This window comes from Taudactylus pleione, unplaced genomic scaffold, assembly GCF_031769625.1.
Source record: "Taudactylus pleione unplaced genomic scaffold, aTauple2 ptg000007l, whole genome shotgun sequence".
In the NCBI taxonomy this organism is placed as follows: domain Eukaryota; kingdom Metazoa; phylum Chordata; class Amphibia; order Anura; family Myobatrachidae; genus Taudactylus; species Taudactylus pleione.
This window is the reverse complement of record NW_028284410.1, coordinates 8,337,234-8,351,422: the sequence shown is the minus strand read 5'-3', so window position 1 is coordinate 8,351,422 and position 14,189 is coordinate 8,337,234. Positions and strand designations below refer to the sequence as shown.

General features: G+C 40.4%; 1 protein-coding gene and 1 pseudogene across 1 annotated transcript in view; one reads left to right on the top strand and one right to left on the bottom strand.

The window, feature by feature from the left end:
- GRIK3 (glutamate ionotropic receptor kainate type subunit 3) overlaps positions 1–14,189 on the top strand; it is a 707,216-nt gene that overhangs the window by 242,363 nt on the left and 450,664 nt on the right. The gene's annotated exons all lie outside the window — the stretch shown is intronic.
- LOC148542880 (5S ribosomal RNA) lies at positions 13,400–13,518 on the bottom strand (annotated as a pseudogene).

Sequence of the window (14,189 nt, the reverse complement as noted above, 5' to 3'; positions counted from 1 at the left end):
ACTATTGTGTTGCATAATGTGTATAAGGGTTATTACTGTGTGGCATAACCTGAATGGGGCAAATGTCTGTTTTTTTAACTTGGGAATGGGGGAGCACCTTTAAGATCAGAGGGCTAACAAAAATATATAGTCCCTTTAAAAAGGACTAACTCTGGATTTAATATGAACTTGCATGAGTCATAAAGTTTGCTCAGACTGTAAGTTTAGAAGAATACTTTTGTAGCTTTCACACAAGCTTTTTGCACATTGCCAATTTCCACTAGAGCCAGCCCTGTAACCTGTGTAATTTAAGAGTGTCCCTGTTTTTAGGGATTGTTTGATAGTTTGTGGCCTTGACGAAGTTCAAACCTATACACCTGAAGGCACTTTGCTCTTTGCTTTTAACAAGGGGAGCCGCTGTCTACTGTCACTGTAGCCATCTTAGGAAACTGATAGCTGAGGATCTAGATAGGAAAAAATGATACAGTCATGAAATAAAGTGTTTTTTTCTGAATTTAAATACATTAAATTAAACAAAAACTATTAAATGTGTTACTAACAGTCAAACTGGAAGCACATGTATTCATGTGAAATGGACAATAAAAAAATTGTGTTTATTCTTACAATAACTAGAGGTCGCGCAAATGCTAGTCGAGTACAGTAAGGGTGTGTACACACAAATACATCTCTTGTAGACCACAACAAAGATGAATATGCACCTGAGGGAGCTTGACCCCTGATGCAAGATATAAACTGATCATCAAGATGACCATCCTTTTCTGATTGGCTACGAGTGTCTTGTTAAATCCTATTGATACTACTAGTATTAAGAGGGACGATTGAAACTAAATCTCACACAAATCAAGGTTTGTGGTAGCCTTTTCATAGAGGTGCCAAGTAATGCAGCCTTTGCATTACACTTTTGTTTTGCCATTGAACACTTTAGGGTCAATTTTACTAAGATTCGAGATTGCAATCTCGGGTGAGTTTATGCATTTTTTCTAACTCACAAATTTACTAAAGACAAACTTGGGTGAGATTTCTCTATTTCCACTGAAAAACTCGGGTGAGATTGCAAACTCGATTAAACTCACCATCGGTCAAACTCGGAAATACTTTTCATGTAAAATATACAACTTGGGAATTTACTAAGAATCTTGGTAACAATGATGGGTGTAATGGTAGTAAACTTGCAGCTAAAAAGAAGTTTCAAATAGATCACCTCTTGAGCTGCAATTTTGGCAGAAACATACACAGATCAGTGTGATTTATGTATGATTCTGCATGTAAACACTATGTTAAGGTTTAATATTATCAAAAAAAAATGTAGGGTCCTCCTCCTAAAAAGCATAACCAGCCCCAGACTGGTCAGCCAGTCCTGGTTCCTAAAAATACAGGGGAAAAAATTAGTAGGGTTCTCCTGTATTTTAGGAACCAGCACTAGCCTGCTGAGCATGTCCTGGTTTAAAAAATAGGGTGAAAAATGTGTAGTGGCTCAAATCTGGTCAGGGTGTAATACCACAGCAAGGGGACCCTTTCACCAGATCTCCTGGCCAAAGCATTATCACCTTAAGCCAGTCAGCCCAAGCCGGGGATCTCAGGGGAGGTGGGGACCCCCAAAATAAATGGGTCCCCCCTCTTCCAAGCACACCAGGCTTACGCTGAAGCCTGGGATTCTTGACCGCACCCCTGGGCTGTGAGTATGGGTGTAATAGTGTTAAAAATAGAGATAACCTATTTTTTTTACAGTGGAACTACATGTGCCAGCATGACTGCCCTCTGGCACTTGTGGAACTATAAGTGCCAGCAGACGACCGGCAACTGTACCCCTGCTGTTAAAAAAAATTGTTAAAAAACCATGAGACACACACACCATAGATTGTACAATACTATGGCACACACCTACCACATTCACACATACTTACCTTCTGACAGCTGGTCTATACCCTTGTCCAAGTGGAATTCAATAGATTAACTGTTACTATACTCACCTAAGTCTCCATAGTATCCATGGGTTTTGGCTTGAAATTCTCATGGCCCACCAGTTAATTAGAGGCCACTCCACATGTAGCGGCCACTCATCGGCTGTGACCCATGTGCTATAGAGTGACAGGCATGTGGTTCACAGCCAATCAGCGGCCGCTACATGTAGAGCGGCCTCTGATTGGCTGGCAGGGTGTGTGAATTTCAGAAGAGTCACGTCTTATGGCATTCCATGTAGTATAAGTATATGTGATACAACACATATACCTATACTTGTCCAAGCTGGAACGGGACAGTTGTGTTTTTGTTTTACCAAGACCTGTGGATGCAAAAAAGACCAGCGCAAGGACTTAAGTGAGTATAGGATTTTACAATCTATGGTATGTGTGTCTTGTGGTTGTTTAACTATTTTTTTTAACAGCGGCGGTATGGGTGCCGGCCGCCTGCTGGCACTTGTAGTTCCACAAATGCCAAAGGGCAGGCATGCTGGCCCCTGCAGATCCACTGTAACAAACAATAGTTTAAATCTATTTTCACCACTATTACCTCCATACCCACAGCCCAAAGGTGCGTGGAAGAGCCCCAGGCTTCAGCATAAGCCTGGGGTGCTAGAGAGAGGGGGGACCCCTTTATTGGGGGGTACCCACCTCACCTGAGATCTCTGGCTTGGGCTGACCAGCTTGGGGTGATAATGCTTTGTCTGGGGAGATCCAGTGAAAGGGTCCCCTGGCTGTGGTATTACACCCTGGCCTGATTTGAGCCCAGTGCTGGTTTTAAAAATAGACCCCTATGCAATTTTTTCCCCCCTCTTTTTAAAACCAGGACAGGCTCAGCAGCCCAGTTCTGGTTCCTAAAATACAGGGGGGACCTTACGTCATTTATTTTTAACATTTAACCCTTTTTTTAAAGGTATAACACAAGCAGCCTTCACATATCTCACTGATATGTGCAGGCTGCTTGTTCGGGAGAGTTTGGCTGCACGAAGACTTGCAACTTGGGTGAGAAATCTCAAGTGAGAAATCTTGATCTAATAGACCAGGGGTTCCCAACCACGGTCCTCAAGGCACACTAACAGTCCAGGTTTTAAGGATAGCCATACTTGAGCATAGGTGTCTTAATTAGTACCTCAGTTATTTTTATTTAACCATCTGTGCTGAAGCATGGATATCACTAATACCAGGACTGTTAGAGGGGTATTTAATATGGGAGCGAAAAGTCTGTGCTGGACTTTTCGCTCCGCATCGGAGATTTTCCTGGGATAAAGTATCGGGCACGCGCCCGCTTTATCCCCGTATTCAATTTAAAAGCTACGAAAATGGGACCCGGCGAAGTAGGATCGGCGAAAAAAAATTAAGTTTACCTGGAATAAATTGTAGGACCACTCTAAAGCTGTAAAAACATGGGGGATCACTACGGGTACCCCCGTTTTAGCCTGCAAATGAAAGTTGGGGTTTTAAATAGCGGCTGCAGGTGTTTTTTTCCAGACAGTGAAGAAGTGTTGCAGAAGAGCACTTAGGTCTTTTTTTTCATTTTTTAAGTGGTCCCATCAAATTTGGGGTACATGAAAATGGGTACTAGCATATTTTTAAGTCCCTAAAGTCTTTATTTAAAAATTCTGCAAATATGCACCTGCCATTATAAATCTATTCTAGAAAACACCTGCCGCATACATGCAGAATAGCCCTGAACCTATTTCCCTATTTTTAAACACTTTTTTCCCATTTTTTTTTGTTCACCCCAAATTTTTAATTATTTTTTTGGGGTGACCCTATTTTTTTTTAAAACTTTTTGACACAGTTATTTTTAGAATGTCATTCCCAGGGGTGCAGGCTATTTTTTTTAAGCCTGCACCCCTAAACCCCAATTCTGCACTTTTTTTTGCCACCTATTCAGTGGTGAAAAGTTATCCCCGTTTTTTTTCAAAGACTTTTCGAACCTGCGAAAAGTCTTTGAAATTGAATACAGTGTAAAACCAAAACCAGCAAAAATGATGTCATCGGTGTGAAATTGACTTTTCGCTCCAAATTGAATTGCCCTGATAGTGTGCATTGAGGACCGAGGTTGGGAAACACTGTAATGGACCATCAAAAACTCAGTTTGACCTAAACACGCTTCTTTGAGAGTTTCAGAAGCCTCAAATCAGTTGTGGCGATGTGAATCAAGATGAAAAATAAACAAACTCAATCAGACATGATTCTTAGTAAATTTACCCCTTCATCTCTAAATTTGCATTTCACAATCTAAATCGAGCTTGTACATAAAAAAAAAATCAGCTGGTGAAATATGCAAAATGTCTTGCCAAAATGTGGAACAAGATACATTTGACAGAATAAATTTTGCTTATGTATACTCTGAAACCTATTACTCTGAAACCTGTTACTCTGAAGGAGGAATTTACTAAATATATTTTTTGCTGCAGTTTGAAATTTTCCCACACCACTGAACATCTTTGATGGTTTTCACCTCCAAATTGTTGGATTTAGTATTCAGTAGTTTGGAGGCTGATTTTCAAACCACAGACATGCAACAGTTTTTCAATGCAGATTAGGCAAAGTCACTACATGAACCACAGAAAAACTACTGGAAAAAACATCAGATCTACCTGTCTAAGCAGCACATGATGCGACACGATACACTTATTATGACAAAAAAAAACGTAATTGATTAAGGATGAAAGTTTAATTATTATCTTCTGTAAGTAATATTATTTATCAATACTAGTAATGGGCAATATTCATTGATTTCTAATGGGGCAATAACAATGTATACATGATGAAGACAAAAGTTATTGGGCAGGATGCAGCAACATGAGAAATGCGGATAACCCTGAACATACGGGTTTGACTGCATTTCTCATATGCGCCAAGAGGTGGGTAACGCCATCTAAAGAAGTCTATGGGCTTCTCTCCACAGGGTGCTGTGCGAGGAATCCAATCCCTCAAGGTACCCCCCATGGTGCGTGTGTAATTCTTTGCATGCACAGAAGGACACCAGAGGAAATTCTGGTTCATAGACCCAGAATTCCCTCATTCACAAAGGGCCGCTCTTACCGAGAAAGCTGTCCTTTGTGATTTTCTTCATGCATACCGGTGTAATCAACGCCGGCATGCATGTGAAGAGCGGCATCACATCTGAAATGCGATGTGTCATGCATCCCTACCATTAAGTTGTGGCAGTAGAAATAGCTCCCACATCAAAAAATAATAATTTGTCTGTGTCATAAATACACTTTTAGTCCTAAAGTAATAGCAGGTAAGGCTTTGACTCCTTTCACAAATGTATACACAAAGGGGCTGATTATTCAGAGTTGCAGGAAAGTCCATTTTGCGGGTGGATCTTGTGATTTTTCGCTATTCCCAAGCTTTGCAACTGTACATACACAGCTTTGAGTAACTGAAAGTAATTCAGAGTCGTACATATCTCAGCCAAAACTCCTCATGTGTCAGAGTGACTGTAACTGGGTGCACCGGGGTATTCACACGTAGGGTAGGTGTCCTGAGGATGTATCATGGGATATTTAGAGGTGAGCATATGGTGAGATCAGTTCCAGTGCAATGTGTTATGATAGTTCTGATGACTGTTTCAAATGCTGATGGATAGGAGCATTGCGTCTTTCAGTGCATGCCGCAGGGGTGCTGAATGCACCCAAGCTGTTAACTAACCAGACTTGCTCCTGCCACAGAACACTTAGGCCCTCATTCAGAGCCACTCGCTAGCGGCAGTACGCTCGTTCCGAGCGATGTTCGCACATCTGCGCATGCGTACGGTTTTTAGTACGCATGCGCGAACCAGTCAGTGCGGCCGAAAATCGTTGGAACGCAATGTAGCGAGGGCCTGCTATTTTGAGTGACAGAATGAGGCGTATGTGGGTGGTAACAGGGGAAGGTGCTTGAAAACGGGGAGTGGAGATCCGAACGCAGGCGTGCTTAATGGTCAAAACGGGCGTTTTAAGGGAGTGCATAATTAATACAGCAGCGTCATTGACCACGTCACTTGGTTTTTTTTAACTCAGAACTGCTCGCAAAATAGCGGTTGAAAACACCAACCACAAGAATAGCGAGCAGTTCATACGCTGTACGATGTACTCGATTAATCTAATAAATAGCGGACATGACGTATGGTGCGTGCGGCCAGGGGGCGTTTTTATCAAATAAACGAGCGTATGTTTTGCTCGCTCGTTCAGACTTAGAGGTGGGAACAGACTGCAATTTGCGAACGGATCATTTGAATAGCCACCCCTTGTTTTTGAACGAACGACCACAAATAGCGAACGGCTCTGAATCAGGCCCTTAGTTTCTTCTCCCTTAAATGGCTATTTATAAGATGGATAATCTATTTAAAGGCTGGATTACTGACTTTAAATACCATTTGCAACCAAGGTCTAAGATACCTGAAGCAGATACCCCCACTCACTCACTCACTTTGATCTGTAGATGAAGGACATTATTCACTACATAGAATCTCCCGTATTCATTTGGGGGTAAATATTTTCAGTTTTGCAGCTCTGACTCTCTGGAACTTGCTTCCTCGCATAGTTAGAGGAAACCATAAAAAACAGACTCAATATATCTGTTTATGCAAACATTTCAATGAATGCACCTTTAGTTTCTAATAAAAAGAAAACACAACCCAAAAGCCTAGTTCTATAATCTGTATGCTAATATTACTTAGTATATTTTTATCTTTGTGCTTTTTAAAATGCAAATGTAACTTCTCACTGAGAGAGAAGTGCTATATAAATATACTGTACATATGAGTATATATATATATATATATATATATTTATATAAACTATATATATATATATATCTATATATATATATATATATATCTATATATATATCTATATATATATATATATCACACTAGGCACTACAAACACTTAAAAAATGCAGTAATCCTCCAGTGCCTTCCTTAGAGCATACAATATTTCAACATAAATTCAGGAGGCACTCAGAATAGAAATATTAGAAATAAAACACTGAGCCTCCGCTCATCAACGTTTCAATTCTATTTGAAGAATTTTCGTCAGGACATAGAAAAACAAAAACATGTGTACATCATAATATACTCTACACCACTTACCCCCATGTGCCAATGAACCTCCCGCTGACTCCCATCAGCGCCATCCCGGTGCTCTGTCGTGGCTAACTGACATCATCATCGGGAAACTCATTACCCAACGTGCAGACAAGCCTCCGGCTGACTGACACCAGCGCCGTCCTGGAGCCCTGTCACGGCTCACTGACATCAGCATATCAGGCTAGTTGCTAAGCAACTATAAACAAAAGTGAAAAGACAAAAAGAAAAGAAAAAAGAAAAAGCAACAATGTCAAAACATCACAGCAGTGGCGTAACTAGGGCAGGATGAGAGGGGCATGTGCCCTGGGCGCCGTAGGACAGACGGTGCAGGGGGGCGCTGCCAGCCACAGTCCTGCCTGGCCCGTCCTAGTTAGGCAGTGTAGCACTGACCGCAGTGTGTGCAGTCAGCACTACTCATTTACACAGGACCGGCGCTAGGCTTCCCTGCGCCCAGCGCTGGTCCTGTGCTGCACAGCTGAGCCCCTGTCCTTCCCCCTGAGCACTTACTCAATAGCAGCATAAGGAGGGTGGGAGGCGGGCTCAGGCTGTGCAGTTTAACACACACATCACCACGAATGTGGCAGCGATGTGTGTGTTAACCAGCAGCCAGTGAGAGTCAGATAGACTCTCATTGACTGCTGCAACACCCACTGCAAGAGCTGGGCTGGAGCTCACTCATGAGCTCCGCCTTCCGGCTCTTGCAGTGGATAATGGGAGAGACATCATGACATTTCTTCCATTATGCAGAGCGCGCCGGCCCGGGAGGACTCACGTGAGGTGGCGGCAGGAGCAGTGGCCAGAGCCGGAGCGTGGATTCAGGTAAAAATATATGTATTTTTTTTCACCTTGTGTGTCTGCACTACGGGGGAACTACTACTGGGGGCACTATATAAGGGGCTTACTACTAGGGACACAAGGGAAACTACTACTGTGGACACTATATAAGGGGATTACTACTAGGGGGCCACTACTGGGGGCACTAAATAGGGAGAACCACTATAGGGGGCACTGGATAGGGGGATCACTGCTGGGGGCCTGCATATTGGGGACCACTACTGGGGGGCACTGCATGGGGGGACTACTACTGGGGGCACTATATAAAGGGCACTGCATAAGGGGGTACCCCTACTGGGGGCACTGCATTGGGGGGACTGATAATGGGGGCACTATATAATGGGCACTGCATAAGGGGGACCACTACTGGGGGCACTTCATAGGGGGGACCTCTACATGGGGCACTGCATAAGGGACACCACTATGAGGGCCACTGAATAAGGGGAACTAATGAGGGGCAGCATAAGGAGGGACACTACTGGGGGCATTGCATACTGGGGGTACTGTATAAGGGGAATTAATGGGGGGCTGCATAAGGGGGACCACTACTGGGGGTACTGTATAAGGGGCACTACTATGGGTCTGCATAAGAGGGACCACAACTGGGGAGATTGCATACTGGGGGTACTGTATAAGGGGCACTACTGGGGTTAAGGTGCATATGGAAAGGAATGTTCAGAGTAACAATAAAGGGTTGTGTGTCATGTTGACACACCCCATTTTTCGGTGACCACGCCCATTTTTTTTTTACGTGTGCACATAGGGGGGGGGGCTCCATTATTAAATTTGCCCTGGGCTCCAAATACCCTAGTTATGCCACTGCATTACATCAAACAGTTGCTTTCTGCTCCACGGGAGGTTTCTGTACTCCCTGAGCTCGCCTTAGGACACCTGCATTACGGTTTGACAGGTGTACCGCCCCAGTTTCACGTAGAAAATCAGTCACTAGACATATCTAAAGGTCAGCATGAAAAAAAGGAGGATAAAGGTCTATTAAAAATGAGGTCTCTGTTTGATTCCCCTTCCAATATTTTGAACATTAAAGCCTATACTAAAGCCATGTCAGAAATGATTGAAAATATCAATGAATCATCATTTCATAGAATACATAATTTACCTCTACAAGAATGGATTGCCTTAAAAAATCATGCAGGATATAATGATTTTGTGAAATCCCCCGTTGATAAGGGCAGGGGTATTGACGATTACAAAAATGAGGCATATCCGCAGTTAAAAGATTTGTAGGTTTACAAATATTCAGACACTGATCCCACTGCGATGTTGTTTATGGAATTAAAAACCCTTTTTGAGGAAGCTGTAAGTAGTAATATTATTACTAAAAATGTGGCAACTTCTCTTCTTATAGAATCACCTAAAGTGCCAATCTTCTACCTATTGCCCAAATTGCACAAAAATAGAATACAGCCTCCTGGGAGGCCGATTATTTTGGCAAGGGACTCTTTGTATCATGATGTCTCAAAATTTATGGATGCTTTTCTTCAGCCTGTGATTCAAAATGAAGCAATATACTTAAAAGATATTACTATGTTTCTTAATAAGCTAACAGAAATGCGTGATTTACCATCTCATCTTCTATATGGCTACATGGCTACAATAGACATTGTTAGCCTCTACACCAGCGTCCCTCATGAAAGAGGTATTGATGCCATGAGAAGACTTCTTGTTAACAACCTGAAATATTTATGACCAGATGTGGACTTTTTTCTAGATCTTTTGAGACTAGTTTTGACTAGGAACTTCTTTATTTTTAATGGTGAATTCTTTATCCAGCTCCAAGGATGTGCAATGGGGTCATGTGTGGCCCCTGCAAAGTCTAGTGCATTCATGTTCTCTCTGGAGAGAGATTTGTTCTTTAATGATCCTATAATTGCTAACAAAATCTTACTCTATAAAAGTTACATTGACGATGTATTTGTCATATGGGTTGGGACGGAAAATTAGTTCAAAGAATTGATGTCCCATGTTAATCAATCTGACAGAAATATCAAGTTTACATTTGATGTAAGTAGTGTCCACTTCTTGGATGTAGTCATTAGAAAACTAGATGGGAAATTATCTACAATGGTATATAACAAACCCACCGATTGTAATTCACTTCTAGCTGCAGAGCATCACCACCCTGCAGTACTCAAACATGGACTTCTGTTCTCCCAGATTGTAAGAGTTTGCCATATTTGTGATAATGAGGAGGATATATAGAAACAGATGGATATTATGTATAATCGATTCTTACAGAGAGGTTACTCCAATACCCTTTTATCTAACACCAGAAGTAAGGCTTTGGCAATATCCAGGGAAACATTATTACAAAAATCCACTGTGAAAGAAAAAAAGCACCCCATGATGTGGGTAAAGCTATATTCAACAAAAGCAGCAATGAATTATTGGCCGTTAATTAACAATGAGACTGATTTACCATTACTAAGGATGCAACTTTAGTTCCTTGTTTTAAATGAGGGAAAAATATTAAAGACTGGGTTATGAGAACAGATATCTCAAATTGGAGTAAAAAGAAAGAAAAGCAGCATTTTCTAACCAAAGAACTGGGCAACTATCGATGCTTGGGGTGTACAACCTGCAGCTTTCTGGAACAGGGGGGATCATTTCCACACCCTCAATCAGGGAAGAAGATGAAAATTAGATATGTTCTTACATGTTCCTCAATATTTTATATATACTTCATCCGCTGTCCTTGCGGGTTACTGTACATTGGTAAAAACCGTGCGAAAGTTTAAGGAGCATATGGTGCTCCACAGGAGCACAATATGTCTTGCACTAAAAGGAAAACCCACTGATCAGCCAGTGGCGAAACACTTTAGGGATGCATGCCATAGCCTGTCATCCTTAAAGTATAAGATGATAGATTGTGTGCCAGAAAGCCATCGTGGAGTTGATAGATCTAGGCCAGGTGGATTTTCGAGTTGGAGACATGGAGCCCTATGGGTTTGAATGAACACTGTATCTCGAACTGTTTTGTTTAATTGTCATATATGTCTCTCTAACCATATATATCTTTTCTGGACCATAGGTTTAGTGTTTCAGAAAACATATGTTTGAGAGCTGTCAGTTTTTTCTCTCTGTTCTTTTGGGGGATGTACAGCGTATTTCTATATAGTATATATTTGTATAATTTTTTTCATGCTGACCTTTAGATATGTCTAGTGACTGAATTTCTACGTGAAACTGTTTGATGAATAGCTTTGTAAAATTTGGACATTGTTGCTTTTTCTTTTTTTTCTTTTCTTTTTGTCTTTGTACTTTTGTTTATAGTTGCTTAGCAACTAGCCTCATATACTGATGTCAAAGAGCCGCGATGGTGCTCCGGGACGGCGCTGGCGTCAGTCAGCCGGAGGCTTGTCTGCACATTGGGTAATGAGTTTCCCGATGATGATGTCAGTTAGCCGCGATGGAGCACCAGGTTGGCACTGAAAGGAATCAGTGGGAGGTTCATTGGCACATGGGGGTAAGTGGTGTAGGGTATATTATGATGTACACATGCTTTTGTTTTTCTATGTTCTGACGAAAACTCTTCAAATAGAATTGAAACGATGATGAGCGGTTCTGAGTACCACCTGAATTTATGTTGAAATATTATATATATATATATATATGTGCAGCAGAAGATCACAGCGCCAGTTGGGTGCAAATCCCTCAATGTGGTATTTTTATCAGTTGTGTGTCTATTGTCTCACACTAAAATTTGTAATAATGTGACACTATTATAATGCACCCCCAAAGATGTGTGAGTGTCAGCTCAACCAGCAAATAATGTAACAGTGGTGATCTATTACATATACAAACAAATAGAAAATACAAGGAGCTGGTATAGAGCGCCTACTGTGCTTATATAACTTATTATAAAGTGCTAACAATATAAAGTGATATCGTGCAATAAAAGTGCTAATGCAAGGATAGTAATATCAAATTATCATTATCCTCAAATATTTATGCAATTTATTATATATAAAGTATAACTTATAAAATAACAACGGTCTATATGACTAAAGTGCTATTGCAGAGATCCTTCAAGGATCATAAACTAAATTAACAATCATAACATTACATAAACATGTGCAAAAAATGCATAAATAATTTAAATGTGAATCAATAAAAGTGCAAAAATTCATTTAAAATAACATAAATTAGTTTTAATCAGACACAACAATAGATATCCTCCTACATGAAGGATAAATGACATAAAAACACATAAAACCAAGGACAAAAATGTGTATATATAAAAAAGGACTATAGATTTATCAGAATAAATAGGAATAAAAATCGTAGCTTATCTGATAAAAATGGCAAGTTCATGAATGGAAAGATAATAGCAGCCTCCAACGCGTTTCGTCCGTATCCTGGACTTCTTCAAGGGATATTTTAGCTCCTGTGGGGTATCCAATATTTATACCCCTTCTAATAATGACAAACAAGAATTGACAGAGCTCCTTAGTGACATCACTTCCGGTTTTCTAAACAGTTCCTCTCTATTAAAGTGGAGTAACCACTTAGAATCACATTAGGCCATTTCCTTTATTAAAACATTGTTAAATTGGAAGTCTGTTTCCTAAATATAAATTATTTGCTAGCATATTACTCCTTCCTTGCTGTGTATCGCGTCGCGTCACTTCCGCCCTTGTTATTCGTGCATCGCGGTCCTTCCGCCCTTACTTGAGCAGTTCACTACATCACTTCCTCCTCCGTTGTCAACGTCCCCATTGCGCGCTATGCCTCCTCCTTCCTTGTGCAGGATAGGACCTTTTATCCACTCGTCCGCCCGTCACGTGTGTCACGTCCAGCGTCAAAGCATCTCCAGTTTCTGGCGGCCTCCATCTTTGTACTCTAAATGTCTCCTTTGCCCGCGGCCATCTTGCTACTCTCATAAGTTCCATTTTCTTTGCCATATTTATGCTCCCATCTGCATCATGTTATTTATAATCCTGGGGATAGTAGTTTAGTTATTATTTCCTATATGGAATAATGGATGACAATATTAGTTTAAATATATATAACCAGCCATATGCTTGGACTCTAAAAAATGATGAGAGATTGTGACAGTTTCTAATTATTCTCCACACCTATTCAGAATCATAACTAGAATTCAAACAACTCCATAAATAAATAAATATCACATATATTGATGTATAATGTAAACTTATATGTGGACACTAGTAAAAAATCCTAAAATCATACTATTGGGGACTAATATAGTACATCCTTAAAAAATAATAAGTAATGATGATATTAAAAATTCTTCTTAAAAAAAATGGTGGATGGCAATCTTCTTTAGGGATTTTATAGTTCATATGCATATATATATATGCATATATATATATATAGTCTTTTCACTCTGTAGGGTCAATTGGTTCTTATGTGAGTCTTGAACATGTAATCGATATTGTTGCATTCTGGAAATTCTTACTCCCATCTTCGGATTTATAAATCAGAGAATTCTTCTTAGGTCGTATGTCTTGGGGGATTCATGCTTATATGTCACATAAAGATACTACCGTACCTGGTCTTCCATAGAGGTCTCCCATCCAAGTACTAACCAGGCCCAATGGTGCTTAGCTTCCAAGATCAGACGAGATTGGGTGCTCTAACCCAGGTATGACGGTAGGTTATATTAGGACCTAACATGAAATCCCTTTTATCTTTTTCATCTTCATTAAAGAAATGGTGCTATCTCATAATTATCGTTAAATCCTCTAGGAGTCATAGTGTCCAATTCGAAAATCCAGAACATCTCACGTTTGGATAATTTATTTGCAAGATCTCCTCCTCTCTCTCCCAATTCCACATGTTCTATAGCTTTGAACGTTAGGTCATCTGGATCCGATCTATGGTGTGAAATAAAGTGTCTTGACACCATATGAGTCTCCACCTTGTTCTTGATATTCCTTATATGTTCTTGTATACGAAGTTTTAAAGGTCGTTTGGTCTTTCCTACGTATTTTATTCCACATGAACATTCCAAGAGGTAAATGACTGAAGTTGAATTGCAATTAAGATGTTGTTTAATTTTGTATTCCTTGGTATTTGCAGAATTACTGAAGTTTTTTCTCTGCCGATGTAAAAATTTGCATATATTGCACTTGCCACATTTGTAACTCCCTGGACAGTTATGGATAATGTTGGATTTTGAAATATTAATATCACTTAACATACTAGGTGCTAGAGAATCTTTGAGATTCCTTGCCTTTCTGAATACAATGGGGGGTCTGGGTGGTAGAATTTCTTTTAAGACTGGATCCATTAGAAGGATCTTCCAATGCTTATTAAGGGAAATCTTA